Genomic DNA, 19,015 nt, shown 5'->3' with positions numbered 1-19,015 from the left:
TCAAGTACCTGAGGTGGAATCAGTCATCAGTACAGTTTAGCTCCTTTCCCATTTCTACAGTTCAGCTATGTTTTCATTCTTCTGATCTCAGAGGCTTCGAATCCTCCCAGATTCATGCACTGAGTTTAGAGTTGGAAGGAGAGTTAATATATACCCAGTTCGCACAGTTAATGAGTTGACTTTCTTTTATTTGCCAGTTGAAAAATCTGAGAGTTTTTGTTTAGGTCAAGTGCTGTTGCAGGCCCATTTCTATATCCTCATAACCCAGCAGAGTGCTTGGCTCATAGAAGATGCAGTAAATGATAGTTGAATTAAGTTGTCTCATTTCTACATAGCTCTAAGTACCTCAGTAAATACAGAATGATAGAATAAGATAAAATAAAACAACTGAATGTTAGAAAGGTTATCATTTTAAAGATGAGGAAGCAGGTATGAAGAGATAATGTGACTTTTCCAAGGTCATGGAGTCAGAGCTATGGGGACTGGATTCAGGTCATACCATCCCAATATGAGGCTTTGCCTGCCACAACCTTCATTTATAACCACAAGTATTTGTAAGGGTGTCATATTTTCCTTAATAATCATATGTTGCCCAAAATTCACATGATGAAACTTGAACTCCCGGTCCCTCAGATATGACCTTATTTGGAGATAGGGTCTTAATAGAGGCACTGAAGTTAAAATGAGGTCATCGGGGTGGACCCTAATCCAGTATGACTGGTGTCCTTTCAAAAGGGGAAATTTGAACACAGAGATTCACCTAGAGCAGCGGTTCTCAACCTGTGGGTCGAGACCCCTTTGGGGGTCAAACGACCCTTTCATAGGTGTCGCCTAAGACCATCAGAAAACACATATATAATTACATATTGTTTTTGTAATTAATCACTATGCTTTAATTATGTTCAATTTGTAACAATGAAAATACATGCTGCATATCAGATATTTACATTATGATTCATAACAGTAGCAAAATTACAGTTATGAAGTAGCAACGAAAATAATTTATGGTTCGGGTCACCACAACATGAGGACCTGTATTAAAGGGTCGCGGCATTAGGAGGGTTGAGAACCACTGGCCTAGAGGGAAGATTATATGAACAGACATAGGAAGAAGATGGCCATCTACATGCCAAGGAGAGAGGACTGGGACAGGTCCTTCCTCACAGCTTCAGAAGAAACCAATCTTGCCAACGCATTATTTTTGACATTTATTTTGATTAAGCCACTTCAGCAGCCCTAGCTGACTGAAACAAATTTTGGTATTAGTTTCTGAGGGTTGCTATAACAAACAAACAACAAACAAACAAGGTATGGCCTGGGTGGCTTACACAACAGAAGTGTACTGTCTCAGTTCTGGAAACTGGAAGTCCAGAATTAAGATGTCAGCAGGGTTGGTTCCTTCTGAGGGCTTTGGGGGAAGGATGGATTCCAGGTCTCTCTTTTGGGCTTGTTGATGGCCATATTCATGTTTAATGCTGTTCTCAGCATCTTTGTGTCTTTTCCCTTTGTATGTTATGAAATAAGGAAAACTATTTAATTTTCTTTCCCTCCTTAGGCAAATACAAGGCAATATTAGGACTTTTCAGGTTTGCCTCTCTGTACTTCCACAATATTTTATTTACTGTGTAAAGTTCACAACAGCATTTTTATTCCTTCTTGACCTGTCTCCATACTTTCCCTTCTTTCCTTTCTCGCTCCTGAGATGACTACAGGCCCCTTTCACTCAATTGCTTTTCCCCAAGTCCACCTCCACTTCCTGTATGTTCATATCATAAACGTAATGTCTTAACATTCATTTGTCAGTTCACAGTTCTATAGATCAGAAGTCTCAGGTCCTCCACCTGGGCCTCAGAAGGCTGAAAAATTAAGGTGTCAGCCAGACCAGAGTCTTATCTGAAGACTCTGGGAAGAATCTAGTTCCGACGTCATTCCAGAATCATTTCTTGCATCTGTGAGACCAACCTTTTCTTGCTGGTTGTCATGTGGGATTTCCTGTCAGTTGCTGGAGGCCATTGCCAGGTCCCTTCCCTTCAACCCCATCCAACTTCAAAGTCAGCAACAGAATATCTCTCTTACATCATATCCTTTTAATACTTTGAATATCTCTGATTTCCCCTCTGCCACCAGCTGGAGAAAACTCTCTGATTTTAATGAACTCATGTGATTGGGTTAGGCCCATCCAGATAATCTCCCTGTTTCGAGGACAGCTGATTAGTAACCTTAATCACATCAACAAAATCCCATTTACTGTGTAGTCATGAGACGAACATTAGGGAGTGAAGATCATGGGAGTCACCTTAGAACTTTCCTACCACACCCTACACCTTAGAACTTTCCTACTACACCCTGCTACTCAATCTAAAGAAAAACAGTGGATAAGAGACAAAAATCAATAGTTTTATCCATTTTCTGTCAATGGGGGCATTCGAAAGTTAGTTGGCATTTGAAATCTAAGACAAATTTAAAAAAAATGTTCATGTGAGGAAGGCCATGTTCTTTGATCTATAGTATTTATTAATCATAACTGTAAGAGTAGCTGTTATTTATTAAGGGCCTATTATGAGTCAGCCACTTTGAAGGAGGCAGTGTTGGCATTATTTTGAGTTTTAACAATGATTCTCCAAAATGATTTGCATCAAAGAGGAAACAGATACTGAGAAGCTTAATAACTTGCACAGGTGCTAGTAACAGAGACAAAATTCAAACCCATGTCTAGACAGTGCAAGGCCTGTGTTCTTTTGAGAACCACATGCTTCCTCCTTTCCAGGAAAGCCCAGGACCTTGCATGGATTTTCTCTGTAGAGGACAGCATCATGAATGCAACATGCCTAATGAAGTGATTTTCTGGTAAAATTAAGGTGATTCCATAGATGCCACCATGAAGCAGGTATCTTAGAATCTGAAACTTGGGGAGATTATACTGTTTTATAAAAGTATGCTGAAGTGAGGAAGGCTGATGGATGGTGAAGGCGAAATAAAATAGGATTATGATAAAAAGGGAGATTCAGAGTAGCATTCTGGGCTGATATTTCTCCATTTCCCGGGGGAAGAATGACCCAGTATTTAGCTGGAAAAGACTTTGGAAAACAAAAGTGTAATTAAACACACTCTACTCAGGCTTGACAGCAACACTGTCTTTAATGTCTACTCCCCTGCTCAAACTCAAATCTATTATTTGGTATCTATTCTTTAGTAAGAGGCTTTGTCTAGAAAATTAAACTTCATTCTGGTGTAAGATGCTTTCTCCCTTCTTTTACCCCTGTTAAATCAGTCAGCCAATCAATAAACATTTAGTGAGCATTGACTATGTTCCAGGTATTTATTAGCCATGGAAGATAGGCTATCATCTGTGCCTTCTAAGAGCTTCAAGCTTGGCAAATTATTTTACATTATTTAGCCAGGTTACACACAAACCAAGAAAATAAGATCGAGTTGACTAGTGGTGACATTCAGAAATACTGGTGGGACCAGTGGAAACTGGACTGGTTGAAGTTGAAGAAGAGTCTTTGAGAATTGTTGCCAAGGTCTAATCCAATGATGTCCAATAAAACTTTCTATGATGCAAGAATCGTTCCAGGCCTGCACTGTCCAAAATGGTAGCCAGTGGCCACATATAGCTATTGGGGCTTAAGATGTGACTAGTGTGAATGAGGAAGTGAATTTTAAATTTCACTTAATTTAATCACTTTAAATATAGATAGTTATGCATAGCCAGTGCACTGCCCTTGCATTGGGCAGCACAGAAAATGCACACATAGCTGATGTTCATTCAATCAGTTGCTTTGAAACCTTTACTACCTTTCTCCTTCCTGACTTTTAAATGTATTTTATCCAGTATCTGGGTTATTTCCTCATGTAAATTCACTCTCTGAGATTAGTTTCTGGCATCAGTGTAAACATACTGCAAACCAAATGATTTTTAGAGATGGTATCACAAAGCAAAACAATATATTTTTAAACAAGCTGGAAAAGGTTATCAGCCTTACAAGCATACCAAGCACTGGGAAACAATTAGTCGGATTGTGTCATCTTAATCCCGTGTCTGGGTGTTCTAAGCAAACGCATCTCTTGCCATTTGACAGAAGTTGCCAACGTTTGCCCTCTTGTCTGTTGAGAAAACATGCCAAATATGCTTTCGTTTCATCCTGTTTAGACAGTTGTTTTAATGCCCTTTCCTGATGTTATCCGTGAACACACAATTAACAGATTTCTACTAAGATGCCAGCTGCAATGAGAATTGTCTGCCTGTCACTTATATGTTGCGTCAACCCTGGCTCACTTACACTGCTTGGCAATCAGATTCTATAATGACTTTAAGCTGTTTTGTCCAAACAATAAAATCTATGGAATTTCAGTCCAACCATGTTTTTTCTTTTCTTTTCGTGTTTTTTTTTTCCCCACGGGCAAATTGACCTCTTCTGTTCTTAGCCTCCACCAAGACTGCTGTGCCACTCTTAATAGCCTATGAAAGTTTTATGGGTTCTTGACCATTTTGCCTCTCTGAGGGCATTTTGATGCCAAAAGATATAAGAGATACATTCTAATTTCTTTCAGCCAATGGCTTGTCTTTGCTGGCTGCTTTATTAAATGGGTGTGCATTTCTGGGAAGGAGCCCTGAGCTTTTCTGGCACAGTAAGATGAACTATATATTGGGGCTGTTGTTTCAGATTCCAGCCATCGTCCTCTTCAATTCAGCAAACTAACAAGAGTGTGCCCTTTGGGCATGGCACCTCGAGTCCAGAACAGGGCCCCCCTCTCTCAGGATCGAGTGAACAACAGTTACACTTAATGAGGATTTTTGAAAGAATTGTGGGCTCTCTAATGCCATTTTTAAATAATTTAAAAATTACTCATGTCATATGTAACTTTAGAAAATATTAAATACAGAATATGCAATGAAGATAATAATGTACATGTCCTATGACCTAGCAATTCCATTTTCAGGCATTGATCATGGAAAATATTTACATATGTGCCCAGAGAGGCACATTGAAGGAAGGGAACACCAGCCCTCGAGCCTTGCAAGCTTTAGGACCATCTACATCGAGCATATCAAACTCAAAGGCTAACAGGGGCCAAATAAAGGAGGCATGTGGTCTGCGGGCTGCGAGTTTGTTTGACATGCTTGATCTACCTGTTCATTTGTAAGGTGATTGATTAAACTATCATAGGGCATTCCTATAATGGAATAACTTTCAGTCAATTGAAAAGATGACAGATTTATATATAAGTGCTGATATTAAATGATATTTAGACTGAATTAAAAGCATGGTGCCAAACAGTGTATTGTGTTTGCTTCTATTTGTATCCTCAAAAGGCTTATTTATATCAAGAAAAACCCAGATACTCATGTATGTGCTTAGACATGCAAAAACATTTTGGAAGACCCAAGAAACTGTAAAAAAATTATTTAAAGGAGATAGACTTATTTTACTTGGTATTCCATTTGAACTGTGATTTTTTTTAAACCAGCAGCATGTTTTAATTTTTCCAGTAAAAATTACTTAAAAACAAAAAGAATCCTCTGTAAGCCCACTACTCAGAAAATGTTTTAATATTTTGGAGAATATTCTTCCAGACTGACTTTTGTTCATATGTGTGACATGTTAGTGTAGTACAGGCATGATGTGACTCATTTTCTGACCAAATAAAAATCCCTCATGTTAATAAATACACTTTATCTTTTGTTTTGTTTTAATAAACTTCATCGACAATAAAATGCAAAGACAATAAAATCCACCCATTTGAAGTACACAGAGTTTTGACAAATCTGGACAAATGTGAACATGCCATTTTTTTAAAAATATATTTTATTGATTTTCCACAGAGAGGAAGGGAGAGAGACAGAGAGTTAGAAACATCGATGAGAGAGAAACATCGATCAGCTGCCTCCTGCACATCTCCCACTGGGGATGTGCCCGCAACCCAGGCACATGCCCTTGACCGGAATCGAACCTGGGACCCCTCGGTCCGCAGGCCAACGCTCTATCCACTGAGCCAAACCGGTTTCGGCAGCATGCCATTTTTAATGGTTGCATAGAACTGCTCTTTACTGCACAGTATCTGTCTTCCTGATCATAGAGACTAGTTCAGGGATAGGTCCATGAACCACATCAGCCCAAATTAAGCCATTTCTGGAATTTCTGGTGGAAATACCATATTTAATTGCCAATTCCACACAGATGAATGTTTAAGATGTTTTAAATTTTAAACTGTTCGAAATAATGCTGAGATACATGAACATTTGTGTGGCAAGTCATTGTGCATATCTTTAATTACAGTATTTTCTTAGTATAAATATGTAGAAGTAGAAATTCTGGGTAGAAGGATATAAATAATATATTGCTAAATTTCCCTCAAGAGAGAATTTCCCAATTTATATTCCCTGACCCTTTAACTCTTGTTGTTCACCTCTACCTATTATTTTTTGCCACCTTGGTAAGTGCAACCAGATACATAGTTGAGCACAGCTTACTGGTTGACCAAAGAGATATGGGAGGTTGGAAAGCATTTGAAGAAACTGTGATTTCCCAGAAGGATGATTTGTTTTACAAAGCAGGACTTATGACTTCCACCTCTGGGCTCAAACAATTGCTTGCTGTGCTTGACGTTCACTTCCTCCATTCTCAGGTCTGGTCCTTTCTTCTCTCTGACATGGTTGTTGCTCAGCTGTCACTTCCTCAGCCAGGTTACATGGGTCTCCCTGTACCTCTCCCTTGCTTAATTTCCCTTCACTACATTTATCCCTTCTGACTTAAAAAGTATTTTTGTGTTGTTTGTTCTGTGTTCCCATGTTAAAATATAAGCTTCATATGAGCATGTACTGCTATATGTGCACTGAACACAGATTAGGTCTCCAATAATTTGTTGAATGAATGAGTCACACTTTATAGTATACTAGAGGCCTGGTGCACAAAATTTATGCAGGGGGGGGTATCCTTCAGCCCAGCCTAAACCCTCTCCAATCTGGGACCCCTCAGGAGATGTCCGACTGCCAGTTTAGGCCAGTGGGGTCCTGTGGGATCGGGCCTAGACCGGCAGTCGGACATCCCTCTCACAATCCTGGATTGCTGGGTCCCAACTGCTCGCCTGCCTTCCTACCTGATTGCTCCTAACCACTTCTGCATGCCAGCCTGATCACCCCCTAACCACTCCCCTTCCAGCCTGATCAATACCTAAATGCTCCCCTGCCAGCTCGATTGCCCCCAACTGCTCTCCCCTACTGGCCTGTTCACCCCCAACTGTCCTCTCCTGCCATCCCGGTTGCCCCTAACTGCCCTCCCCTGCTGGCCTGATCACCCACAACTGCCCTCCCCTGCCAGCCATCCTGTGACGACATGGGGGGGGCGGTCATCTTGTGTGAGGGCATGATGGTCAATTTGCATATTACCTCTTTATTACATAGGATAAAGGACTTTTAGACACATCTATCACTTGATCATCACAACATTCCTGTGAGATGAAAAGGGCTGGTTCTGTGATCATCTTCCAAACAAGAAAACTGAGTCTTCAAAGGACCAAGTGACTTGCCCAAGGTCATGCACACCTTTTCTGGCTCCAAGTTCAGCTTTCTTTCCACCTCACTCTGCACCTCTCTAAGCATGCAATTACAGGCACTATCTTTCTTCAAGGAAATTGTCATATTTCCCTATCAGTGGAGTAATAGTACTGACAAGAGCGGGGCCAGGGACTTAGTGGAGCAAAATAAAGGGTTGAGAGTCAGGAGACCTGAATTCTAAGTCACGTCTGCAGCTTCAGTAAACATTCTCTCTGTGGGCCCCAGTTTGCTTCTTTATCAAATGAGGAGGCCAGACCAGCTGTTCTGAGGTTTCTCCCAGCTTTACCGTTCAATGATCCTCAAGGACCCACCATTGATAAATGGATGCTATTCACCAGTGGAGGCCAATCCTCCTGCATTTTAGCTATTGAGTCCAAATTGTCTCTAGTTCTTCTTTGGCTCTAAAAACGCCTGATGTGCCTGGCCTGCATAGCTCAGTAGTTGAGCATCAACCTACAAACTAGGAGGTCACGGTTTGATGCCCGGTCAGGGCACATGCCTGGATTGTGGCCTCGATCTCCAGTGTGGGGCGTGCAGAAGGCAGCCAATCAATGATTCTCTCTCATCATTGGATGTTTCTATCTCTCCCTCTCCCTTCCTCTTTGAAATCAATAAAAATAAGTAGATAAAAAACGCTCCAATGCAAGAGAGTGGGTCATCACCTACAGTTGGCTCCTCATAGGAGAAGGTGCCAGGATGAAGTACTACTAAACTCAGCAGAAAATCCCGCGCCTAGACCAGGAATCCTAAGCTTTTGTAAAGTTTAAGTCTGTCCTTGGTACTATGAGTGTACACACATTTCTATTAGGATTCTTTTAACCACAAGAGCTGGAAACCAGACTTTATCTGACTTACCTAAAAATGGTTTTTGTGTGTGTGTGTGTGTGTGTGTATTCACACTCTTGAAAATTTCAGGGGAATGTTAAACTCTAGTTAAGGCTGAATCAAGGGCTCAAACAAAGTCACTGGCACCCTATCGGCTCTGCGTCCCTCTTTGTTGACAAAGTGGGTGCCAGTTGCCCTGACATGTACTTTCCCCTCAGTTCACCTAAATCTTCCCGGGATTTCCATCAGGAGTACCAGCCTCGGTTTGGATCAGCCTGATCAGAGTCAGGGGCCTCTCCCTCTGAGACAGTCTCCATGGCCAGGGACATGGAGTACACAGACTGGCAAGGCGTGAATCTTGCATCCACCCCTGGATCCCAGTGCTTGGTTTTATCTCATCCAGACCAGGAGAACTGAGAGAAAGGGGAGGTTCTCTGCATGCAAACACTAGAGGAAAGGGGGTGTGGGCTGGGCAGGAAAACAGAACAAAAGTTCACTGTCTTTTGCCAATCCCCTTCTCCTTCCCTCTACCTCTCCAGACAGCTGCAGGGCATGTATGGCTTTTGTTCTCCTGGTGATGGTTTCGGTGATTGCAGAATTGGAGCATTTAAAAATTCATTTGATTGTGAACTACTGGGGGAAGGAAGGGAATTCCCTCTTTCCCCAGAAGGTCCCTGGAGATACCCAGGGCTGTCCAAACACCAGGGCTAATTGTCACTGCTTCAGAGAAACAGCAGAAACTCTTGCCTGGGAGTGGCCCAGGCTTGCTGGGAGTGTAGCAGGATGCAGTGGATAGAATGTGTCCTAGCGAGATAGTGGAGAGTTCAGACTGCTGCGGGCCCTCTGTGCAGGCCCAAGGAATGATGCTCAGCAGACCCTGCCAGGATTCTGGGAGCTGGAAGGCTTACCAAGTACAATCTGGAATCTTCAAAAGAGCTAGCTAGTCAGGGCCTAAAGATTTGAAAGGAAGACATTTCCCGTGTCCTTGTTTCCCCCTCAGAGGACAGAAAAAGACAAGTTTCAGACTAACTAATCTACCCCTTGTTGCCAGAACACAACTTTGGTGTGTTAGAAAATGTTATGTCGTGTCTCACAGAGAAAGGACTGATCGTGGAAGAGTGACGTAGTCACAGAGTGACGTAGTCACAGAAGGTTGATTGATGGAGCCTTCCCTATTCCTTCACCCACACATTCATATGTCAGCTGCCATACAACATGCCTGCCTTGGGCAGGCCCAGCAATACAGAGATGAAAGATGCAGTCCCTGTCCCAAGGTGCTCCTGTCTCTGATTAGGGTCTTGATAAACTAAAGCTTAAGAAGCGATGGGAATGTAGAGGAGGGGTTGGCAACTGCAGCTTGTGGCCGAATCCAGCCTACCATCCCTTTAGGTCAGTGAAGTTTTACTGGAACACAGGCTTGCTTGTTTGTGTAGGCACTCATGCTTCAGTGGCAGAACTGAGTAGCATAGAGTTTACTGTCTAGATCTTTAGAGAAAGCTTTCTAGTCTCTGACATAGACCAGAGTAGCTGTCCCAGATATGGGGGTGGCGGTGGGATCTGGGGAGGCAGGACAGGGGAGGCAATGCCTGAGGTGAGACTCAAGGGATGGGGAGGAGTTAACCAAACAAGGCTAGGTAGGAAGCAGGGTCAGCCAAGGCAGAAGGACCCCTCTGGCCAAGACAGGGAGATAAGGGAGTGCATGCCCTCTGGTCGAGCAGGGGGTGTGCAGAACTGTGAGAGTGGCCAGACCGGAAGTGTATAGCCTGGGGCCACATTAGGGTTATTCACAAATCAAGAGGAGCCTGGAAGGTTGTAAGCAGGGGCAGGCTCATCAGGGTTGCTTTTGGGAAGTTTGCTCTGCAGTAGCTTAGCGGGTGGGAAACAGGACCACTTCCTTTCCCTTCCATGCTTCCTCCATCCGCCTCTCAAAATATTTAGACTCTTGGAAGCAAACCAGTATAAATGTCCAAAACCATCTTGCCTGTGCCCTGAAGGCCTTGGGATCCCCGCTCCTCCCCATGGGCCCTGCGCTCTGCGAGGACCGGTCCTTCTCCACCCAGGGCCGCCCTGCCCTGCCCTGCCCTGTAACATGGGCAGCAGCAGGGAACACGGGAGGCAGGAGAGGCCATTTCTCCACTCGGCACGTGCGGCCCCCTCAGCCTGCAGACCGAAGTCTGAGTGGCAGGAATTGGATAAACAGTTTAATTGAATAGTAACGGAATTCTGGGCCCAGCGCAAGGGATCTCATTGCCCTTTTCTCAAAGTGACTTTCCTTCCAATGCAGCAAGGCCACTGGGATGCAGAGAAAGAGAAGGCATTGATTTTTCCTGGCAAGAAGGTCAGTCTGTAAGAAAGGATTTGAACGGTCATGCTGTGAGATGGACATGAGAAAGAATAGATAGATCAGACCTGGGAAATCAGGAGGAGAAAAAACATGTATTTCCTGTTTATTTCTTTAAGTCTGATATGCTTCTACAAAATAATTAATAGTTATCTCTTCCTTTCAAGTTGCAATTAAACAATTTCTTAATGTATTTGGGGCTTTATCTTCTCTTCTTTATTTAAAAGAACAAAACATTCTTGCTAGAGGCATATTTTTGGTTCCTTCACTTACATAGTTACTAAATTTAAAATGTACGAAAACATTTCCAAACTTAAGTTCACGAGAAGTCCTTCTTTGAGACTCTTCAAATCCTTGCCTCCCCAGACAGAGATCCCAGATCCTGAGCTTCTAAGGGCAGACCAGCCTTTGCAGCAATAAGGCAGGCCTCCCACCCAGGTACCTGGCTCAACAATCCCTATCAGTGTTCAGTGATAACCGCGATATTAGCTGATGCGGATGTGGCCCTCCCCTGAAGATGGTCCAAGTTCCGTTCAGAGGGGACGAGTGTCCATTGGCCGCACACCTGGCTGGCATTGGAGGCTAAAACTTGTGATTCACTAGGGCAGTTTCCTCAGCACTGGCGGGAGTCCACTGCCCTATCAGCAGCTGAGAGAGGGAACGTATTCACAGACGGTTCTCCATCATTCGCTCAGAATTTGGGAAGCAGTGGCAGGAATAACCACACACAGCAGATCAGCAAAAGCCCTTCAGAGATGACTCTACAATAATTCCCCAGCAACTCCCACCTTCTCCTTTGGACTTCACTTAATGAACTTGCACTTTCTGTGCTATTTTGTCCACTAAGCAGCTACCAGTGTCGGGAAGCAATTCAAGTGGGAACGAAGTGGTGCAGAGAAAGTTGATGCAGACATCAGCCAGTGGCAGCACCTAACTGAGGCTTGTCCTCTGTCCCCGTTCCCTCCACCTCTTCCTTCTGCTTCTCTTTCTCTGATCCACATGTGTGTGTGTGTGTGTTTTGGGGGGGGGGGGTAGAGGGGTGCTCTAAGGAGAGGTCTAGCCAGGACCTTCTTTTCTATGTAATGAAACAGAATCTTGAAATAATGGCTTCACTGTTGAACAGGTTTAAGAACTCAGGGTCTGAAGTGAGACGTGCGGAGGTGGGCCTCCCAAGTCCCAGTGTACAAGCTCCAGTGAACCTTGGCAAGTGATTCCCATCTGAGCCTTCCTGTTATCACCTGCAGCAAGGTGAGGGGGCTGGTCCCAACTTCACAGTGTTGTTGGGATGACTAAGTCAGATAACACAGGAAGTGGTCAGCCCCGTGCCTGGGTGTCATCATTCTGTTACCCAAACATCTTGCATACAACCAAGTGAGTCATAGCACGGTGAGCGTATTTGCAGAGCTGTGGGCACGGTGCCTGCCACCAGTGTCACCCAGTGTCACCAGATTGCTCCATCTCTCCCTCCATCAAAGGTTTGCGGGGCTCCTTTCCCATATGAGCCATGGTGGATGACAGCAGATAAGAGGCAAATGTGAATAGTTCACAGGGCAGGAATGGAAAGGAGAGGATGAGAAGTAGGCTGAGGACCAAGTTCTCATTCAATAAATAATGACTAAACTCATACCACACTCTAGCACAGCGGTTTTCAACCTGTGGGTCGCAATCCCTTTGGGGGTTGAATGACCCTTTCACAGGGGTTGCCTAAGACCATCGGAGAACACATATATAATTACATATTGTTTTTGTGATTCATCACTATGCTTTAATTATGTTCAATTTGTAACAATGAAATTGGGGGTCACCACAACATGAGATACTGTATTAAAGGGTCGTGACATTAGGAAGGTTGAGAACCACTGCTCTAGCACAATGATGGAGTGTAAAAAGTCATGAAGGACACAAATATGGCCCCTGCCCACGAGGACAGAACTCTCATAATTGGGGTTTAGGAAGGGTAGGCGAGCGTAGTAAGGATATTAGTGTATAGAAAGAAAAGCCAGAAAATACTAGGAAGGAGCAGATGGAGATGCAGAGGATCAATTACATACAGTTAGACATCAACCCCATGCTTTTAAAATCCCCGTGCTGGATGGAATGTCCTCTGTCATCTATGGCTGGTGAAATAGACCAGATATCCACCTCCCCTGCCATGTCTGCTGAGAAGTCTTTGAGCATCATTGAAGAGAGCGCTCTCTCTCTCCCCCCGCCCCACCAAGGAGAAGGGATTCCTACGACACTTATAAGCTGTGATTAGTTAGCTATGCTGTCTCCACTGACACTGATCACACCTCACCTGCAGCCTGTGTGGACACAGTGCTTCTGAAGCGATGGCAGCCACACTGTTGAACCAAGGAGTCTCCAATGGCATTTGCCTACCCACCAACCACGTGCTTACAAACACAGCTGTATAAAAACTATGAAATCAAGAACTATTTACCTCTTCTTCCCAACACATGACTGCGACATGGTTTTGATGGAGACCAAACGCGGAAGCTTGAACATGACACCTGGGGGTGCAGCTGTGTTTCTAAACACCACGCAGGGCTTGACTCATTCAGTTTACATTAAATACCTCCAGTATTAACAAGGTGCAGAGCAAACTGTTTACTGGTGGAGCCTGCGCCTCCAGATAGGATGAACTCTTCTCAGTAGCTTACATTTTACAACAGCAAAGCAAGCAGTCCCAGTCAGCACCCGTGGGAGCCTGGAGTCCGTTTATCTTTCTAGGAAACCAGGTATGACCAAGCATCTGAAACCGCTCAAATATTGCCTAGAAATCGGCCAAGCGCTTGGCTTCTGCCAGAGGGACTAGAATCTCAGCTCTCAATTTGCAAACACTAAGGATGTTTATTTTCATCTCCTCTACCAGGAAGATAGATGCAGTTTACTCTTTCAAGAGCATCTTTGGAGGCCATTTATTTGCCTTGACTTTAAATAGAAGCTGTAGAGATGGGCCAATGGTGCTTAAACACTGGGTCCTTTTGGTTAATGAGCAGGTTAAGGCCATGTGTTCATGTTGTAGGGCATTAATGGGAATTCCCAGGTTCCAATCTAGGAGCCAGGCCGGGTCACCAGAGGCTGCCCACATTTGATGAGGAAAGGTCATCTCGAAGGATTTATTTCTATGCCCAGAAAAGGGCATTTGGTTGTGAGCTTCCTTGAACTTTATCCTTGTAGTTGTGGGTGGACCATTAACTAATATAGAGAGAGCTGAAAACCACATAGGCCGGGTAACTTCTACTTCTCCTGGGTCTGTCTTACTATTATTTTTTTCTTTTTGATTTAGGAAGATAAAGCCAAAGGGTTCTAGAATTTATGCCTAGTTTCTTAAGCTACCCTGGTGGCATTTACATATAACTGAAAATTACTATAAATCCTTCTTAATCTTTTTGTTGGTGAATTGCTAGAAAATGCTGGAATGCTTTTTTTTTTTTTTTTTTTTTTGGTTTGGCCCCAGCTCCATTTGAAATGCCAGACATAGCAGGGCTGAATTTGTTCGTGTTCCTGTGGGGACAGGGAAGCAGAGGATTTTGTGTAAGGGGTTTGGAAATGGATAAGGTGAGCCCTGGGACATGGGGGCAGGCAGGGCCAAACAAATCCCTCACAAAAGGTAGTTTATTGTTTCACCAAAAATGCCTTTCAGAAAAAGGCCATTTCTAACCTGCAGCAAGTTACAGCTGAGGGGAGATTGCAAAGATAGGGATGCTTTGTATTTCTAACTCAGGGAATTTCGAGCATCTGATCTTACTGTTAAATTCAGCAAGGAAAAAGAAACCCACTTTTCAAAGTTAAGATAATTGAAGAGGAAAAAATAGAATGAAGATTATATAAAAACTGCATTGAAAAGGGAGTAATATGATACAAAAAATTGAAATTGAACCCTTATCTCACTTGATATACAAAAATCAATTCAAATAAATTGAGGAATTAAATGTAAAATTGTAAACCACAAAATACTAGAAGAAAACATTGTGGAAAAGCTCCTTAATATTGGCAATTATTTTTTGGATATGACCCCAAAAGCACAGGCAACAAAACAAGTAATAGATAAACAAATTGCATCAAACTTAAAGGCTTCTGCACAGCAAAGGAAATGAAACAACAGGATGAAGAGATAGCCTATGGATTGGGAGAACATATCTACAAACCATACATATCATAAGGTGTTAATATCCAAAATATATAAGGAACTCAAACAATTCAATAGCAAGAAAACAAACAATCCAGTTAAAAGATGGGCAAGGGACCCGAACAGGCATTTCTCAAAAGAATACATACAAATGGCCAAAAGAATTATGAAAAGGGTACTAACATCACTAATCATCAGGAAAATGCAAATCAAAGCCATAATGAGATGTCACCTCACACCTGTCAGAATGACTATCATCAAAGAGACAAAAGATAACCAGTGTTGGTGAGGATGGGGAGAAAAGACAACCCTTGTGCCCTGTTGGTGGGAATGTACATTGGTGCAGGCGCTATGGAAAACAGCATGGAGATACCTCAAAAGATAAAAAAAATATCACTATCATACAATCCAGCACTTCTGTACTGGATATTCTATATAATAAAGAGCTAATATGCTAATTAGACCGAACAGCAGAAGGACCATCCGGACAACCATCTGGACGACCTTCTGGATGAAGGTGGGGCTGAGAGGGCTGAGGCAGCGGGTCTGTGAGGGCCACGTCGCTTGCACGAATTCCATATAACAGGCCTCTAGTTTATATATGAAATGAATCAGAAAGATACCTGCACTCCCATTTTCATTGTAGCATTATTCAAAATAGCCAAGGTATGGAAACAACAGAAGTGTGTGTTGATGAATGAATGGCTTGGCCCCAGCTCCATTAGAAATGCCAGACATAGCAGGGCTGACTTTGCTCATGTTCATGTGGGGTCAGGAGCAGACCACTTGGTGTAAGGGGTTTGGAAATGGACAAGCTGAGGTGTGGGACATGGGGGCAGGCAGGGAGACCAAACAAGGAAGCTTAAACATGACACCTGGTGATTATATATATTTTAAGAGGGAAATCTTGCCATTTGCAACCAACATGGATGAACCTGGAGGACATTATGCTAAGTGAAATAAGCCAAACAGAGAAAGTCAAATACTGTATGACTTCTCTTCTCTGTGGAACCTAAAAATTTTTTTTATGAAGGTCAAACTCATAAAAGCAGAGAGTAGAACAGTGGCTACTAGGGTACTAGGGCTGGGAGGGGCAGTGGAAGTAGGGAGATGTTGGTCAAAGGGTATAAACTGCAGTTATGTAGAATGAGTAAGTCCAGAGATCTCCTATAGAGGCATGATAACTATACTTATTGAACAATGTAAATATGATGAGAGAGTAGACTTAGGTACACTCAGCACACAAAAAATGGTGGCTATGTGAGAAGACTGTTAATTAGCCTGACTATAGTAATCATTTCACTAAATATATGCATAGCAAATCATGTTTACACCTTAAATACATGTAATTTTTATTAAAAAATAAAAAAGGGAGTAATGTGGGATATAGAAAACCTTTAAATGAAATTTACATATGTCTATCTATCTATCTATCTACATCTACATCTACATCTACATATAAATTCTTTAAAGACCTAGATTCAAATCTTTGATCTGCCACCTATGGGATGGGTGACCTTGAGTAACTTATTTAATTTCTCTGAACTTCAGTTTTCATTTCTCTAATAGTGCCAACCTCATAGGGTTGGTGTGAAGTTGCTGTTACATACTGTGTGTACCATGCTTGGCATGTACTATATGCCTATAAATAATCAGTAGCCCTAAAATTATATTGAGTATTTTATATTATGGATGGCAAAAATTTTATTTCTAGCGTGAACTCTGAGTAATTAGTTACGACTGCTTGGGTGCTATGTTTAGAGTGATTGCGAGACTGGGACAAGGGTTGGCAGAAAAGTGTAGTGGACCCATTTTTGATGTCTGCAATCGGCACCAAATGGGGAAGTGTATTTGTCAGCCTGAGTCCAGTGAAAAGGTCACAGAGCGTCGGGGGGCCTGGTCTTTCTGCCTCCAGTGACGTGGATAACCTGAGAACAGCTCCGTTTCCCTCATTTTCCCCCCAAAGTAAAGTGGATGAACAAAATTTTAGGATCCCTGGGGTCTCTTTGAACCTGAAAATTCTGACTCTAATCTGGAAAATAATGTTACTGCTTCACAGGTTTGGAATGTTAATAACGTTTTAGAAAACATTTTGTATTGAGTACATTTACCCAGGAGGAGTTGTCCGATGGCCCTATTTGGAGGAGCTGTCACGATCCCCTAAATGGAAGCAATGTTCGCGGCCTCCTCTTACCTGCCTGTGCTCCTTTCTCAGTCAAAGCCTCTCTGGACCTCAGTGTCCTCACCTGCAAAACGGGAGAAAGACCATTTCTGTTCTCTCCTGACTCTTGGAAATGCGGAGCAAATTAATGAGGTCACATGTCTCCGTGCTTTGAACTTGTCAGAAGGCAGATCTTCTGTGGCTCTCAAGTAGGAGCACTCACATAAAAATGTGGCCCGAAACGGCTCCCTTGCTATGACGCACGTTTACATCCACGTGACGAACTACAGTTTTATTACAACAGAGTCACGCTTCCAGAAGGAAAGAGGTTGGGTAAGAAACCCAGACTTTATCATTTTCATCGGAAGCCGAGCTTCTCTTTCCCTTAATGTCAATCCCTTAGTGTCCAAGGTTAAAAACGCCATCCAAGCTGGGAGAAGCTTGGTGCTGAAGCGTCCACAGGGGTATCTGTACATCTGCTATTTAACTACAGGGCGGGGCAAAAGTAGGTTTACCGCTGTTCATACGCAAATCATACGATAATTAATAAATAAGACAAGAATAAACTCTGGTTCTCATCCCCACAACTCTAAACCCATTTTGCCCCACCCTGTGTACTTAAAACTAGCTTGCTGTTGAAAATATGCAAAAATGAGTCCACATGAAGTTGAAAAATCTTGGCCCCATAAATAGTTATGACAACGGATCCTAGAGCCAGATTCTGTCCTGTGGATAAAGTCAGAGCTTAAAAGATGTCACAAAGCCAACATTCCAGAGAATGACTGTGGCCAATGGGAAGAAGTGCCCCTTGTAGGAGAGCGATTAGCTGAGATAGGTAAGCAGAGTGAGTTTGCTTCTTCCCCATCACTCTTCGTCCGCAGCGTGAGCGAGCAAATAGAGAAAACAGAGTTTGCCAGCATTTCCCCTTTGACTATATTTCTTTTGTGCCTCGTAACCACAGATTTTAGGCAGTCATGATGACAATAACAGTAATGGCTCTTCGGCCTCAGAACAGAACTCTTTCTGTCTCAATTTCAATTGAGGTGTCAGAAGGACAGGTTCGAAATAACACAAATCCACATGCGCAGATTGAAAAGCAAGTCCAATACACGCTGACCGAGCACGCGTGGCAGACTGCCCTTCATCCCACCCCACGTCCTGTTTTTGAGAATTTAAAAGAGGCCAGAGTATGGCGAGTGGGACTGTGAGAGCAGAGTGGTGAGGAGGTTTTTTGGGTGACAGTTGAAACATCCTGTCTGTATCCTCACTTTGCTCTGTTTTTGGTGGGTGGAATTCTACCAGTGAACCCAGAGGTCAGGAAACCATGGTCCGCAGTTCAGATCTGGCCCACATCTATGGCTGCTTTGGCACCACAAAGGAAAGCTGAGCAGTTTCGACAGAGACTGGCTTGCAAAGCCTGAAATACTTATCATGTTGGTCTTTACAGAAGAAGTTTGCTGACCCCTGGTCTAATGACAAGCGTGGTGAAAGAAACACGGTTTTGAGAGGCACTTGGGAAAGTTGGAAATGTGTCCCCTGTGTGGGGGGGACTTGGATGACTAATGTTTTGATTCAGGCCTGAAAAATCTTGACTAAGGGGACTGTGGTCCAGGGACCTCCTCTTTCTAGGGAATCCACAGGCTAGAGAAGAGCCAACCAGCTACTCTGTGCTGGAATGGGCCTGCGTTTCCGGAATGTGCTGAGGAACGGATGCCTGAGAACCTCCCAGGGATCAGATATGGGACATAGGAAAGAGGGTTGGCATGGACTCTTCTTGGCTGCCTGGAGGGGACCACAGGAGGAAGTGGTTGGATGTGCCCCACTGGAGGCCTCGGGCTTGACTGAGGAAGGGGTCACAAGGGACCATCTGGAATGGTCTACACTTTGCCTTTCTGCCCAGCCAAGCATGCCTCTCTATCTTGCTATGAGACAGCAGTTAATAAAGAGAAGGTGATGGGAAGGTGAGAGGTGATGAAAGCTAGCCATGCCCTATGCATT

At 43.3% G+C, this 19,015-nt stretch overlaps 1 protein-coding gene across 9 annotated transcripts in view; it reads left to right on the top strand.

Annotated features, from left to right (window-relative positions):
* LOC132215223 (uncharacterized) overlaps positions 1-19,015 on the top strand; it is a 147,636-nt gene that overhangs the window by 68,757 nt on the left and 59,864 nt on the right. For 3 of the 9 annotated variants that reach the window (XR_009448482.1, XR_009448479.1, XR_009448481.1), the window contains one exon: positions 11,848-11,972. The exons of the other annotated variants lie outside the window; for them this stretch is intronic. The gene's annotated coding sequence lies outside the window, so the exon portion shown is untranslated. The remainder of the gene's footprint in view (positions 1-11,847; positions 11,973-19,015) is intronic. 9 annotated transcript variants of the gene reach the window in all.

The sequence above is a fragment of the Myotis daubentonii genome, chromosome 14 (assembly GCF_963259705.1).
Source record: "Myotis daubentonii chromosome 14, mMyoDau2.1, whole genome shotgun sequence".
Taxonomy (NCBI): Eukaryota; Metazoa; Chordata; class Mammalia; order Chiroptera; family Vespertilionidae; genus Myotis; species Myotis daubentonii.
The sequence above is the reverse complement of the archived record's forward strand: the minus strand, read 5'-3'. Positions and strand labels throughout refer to the sequence as shown.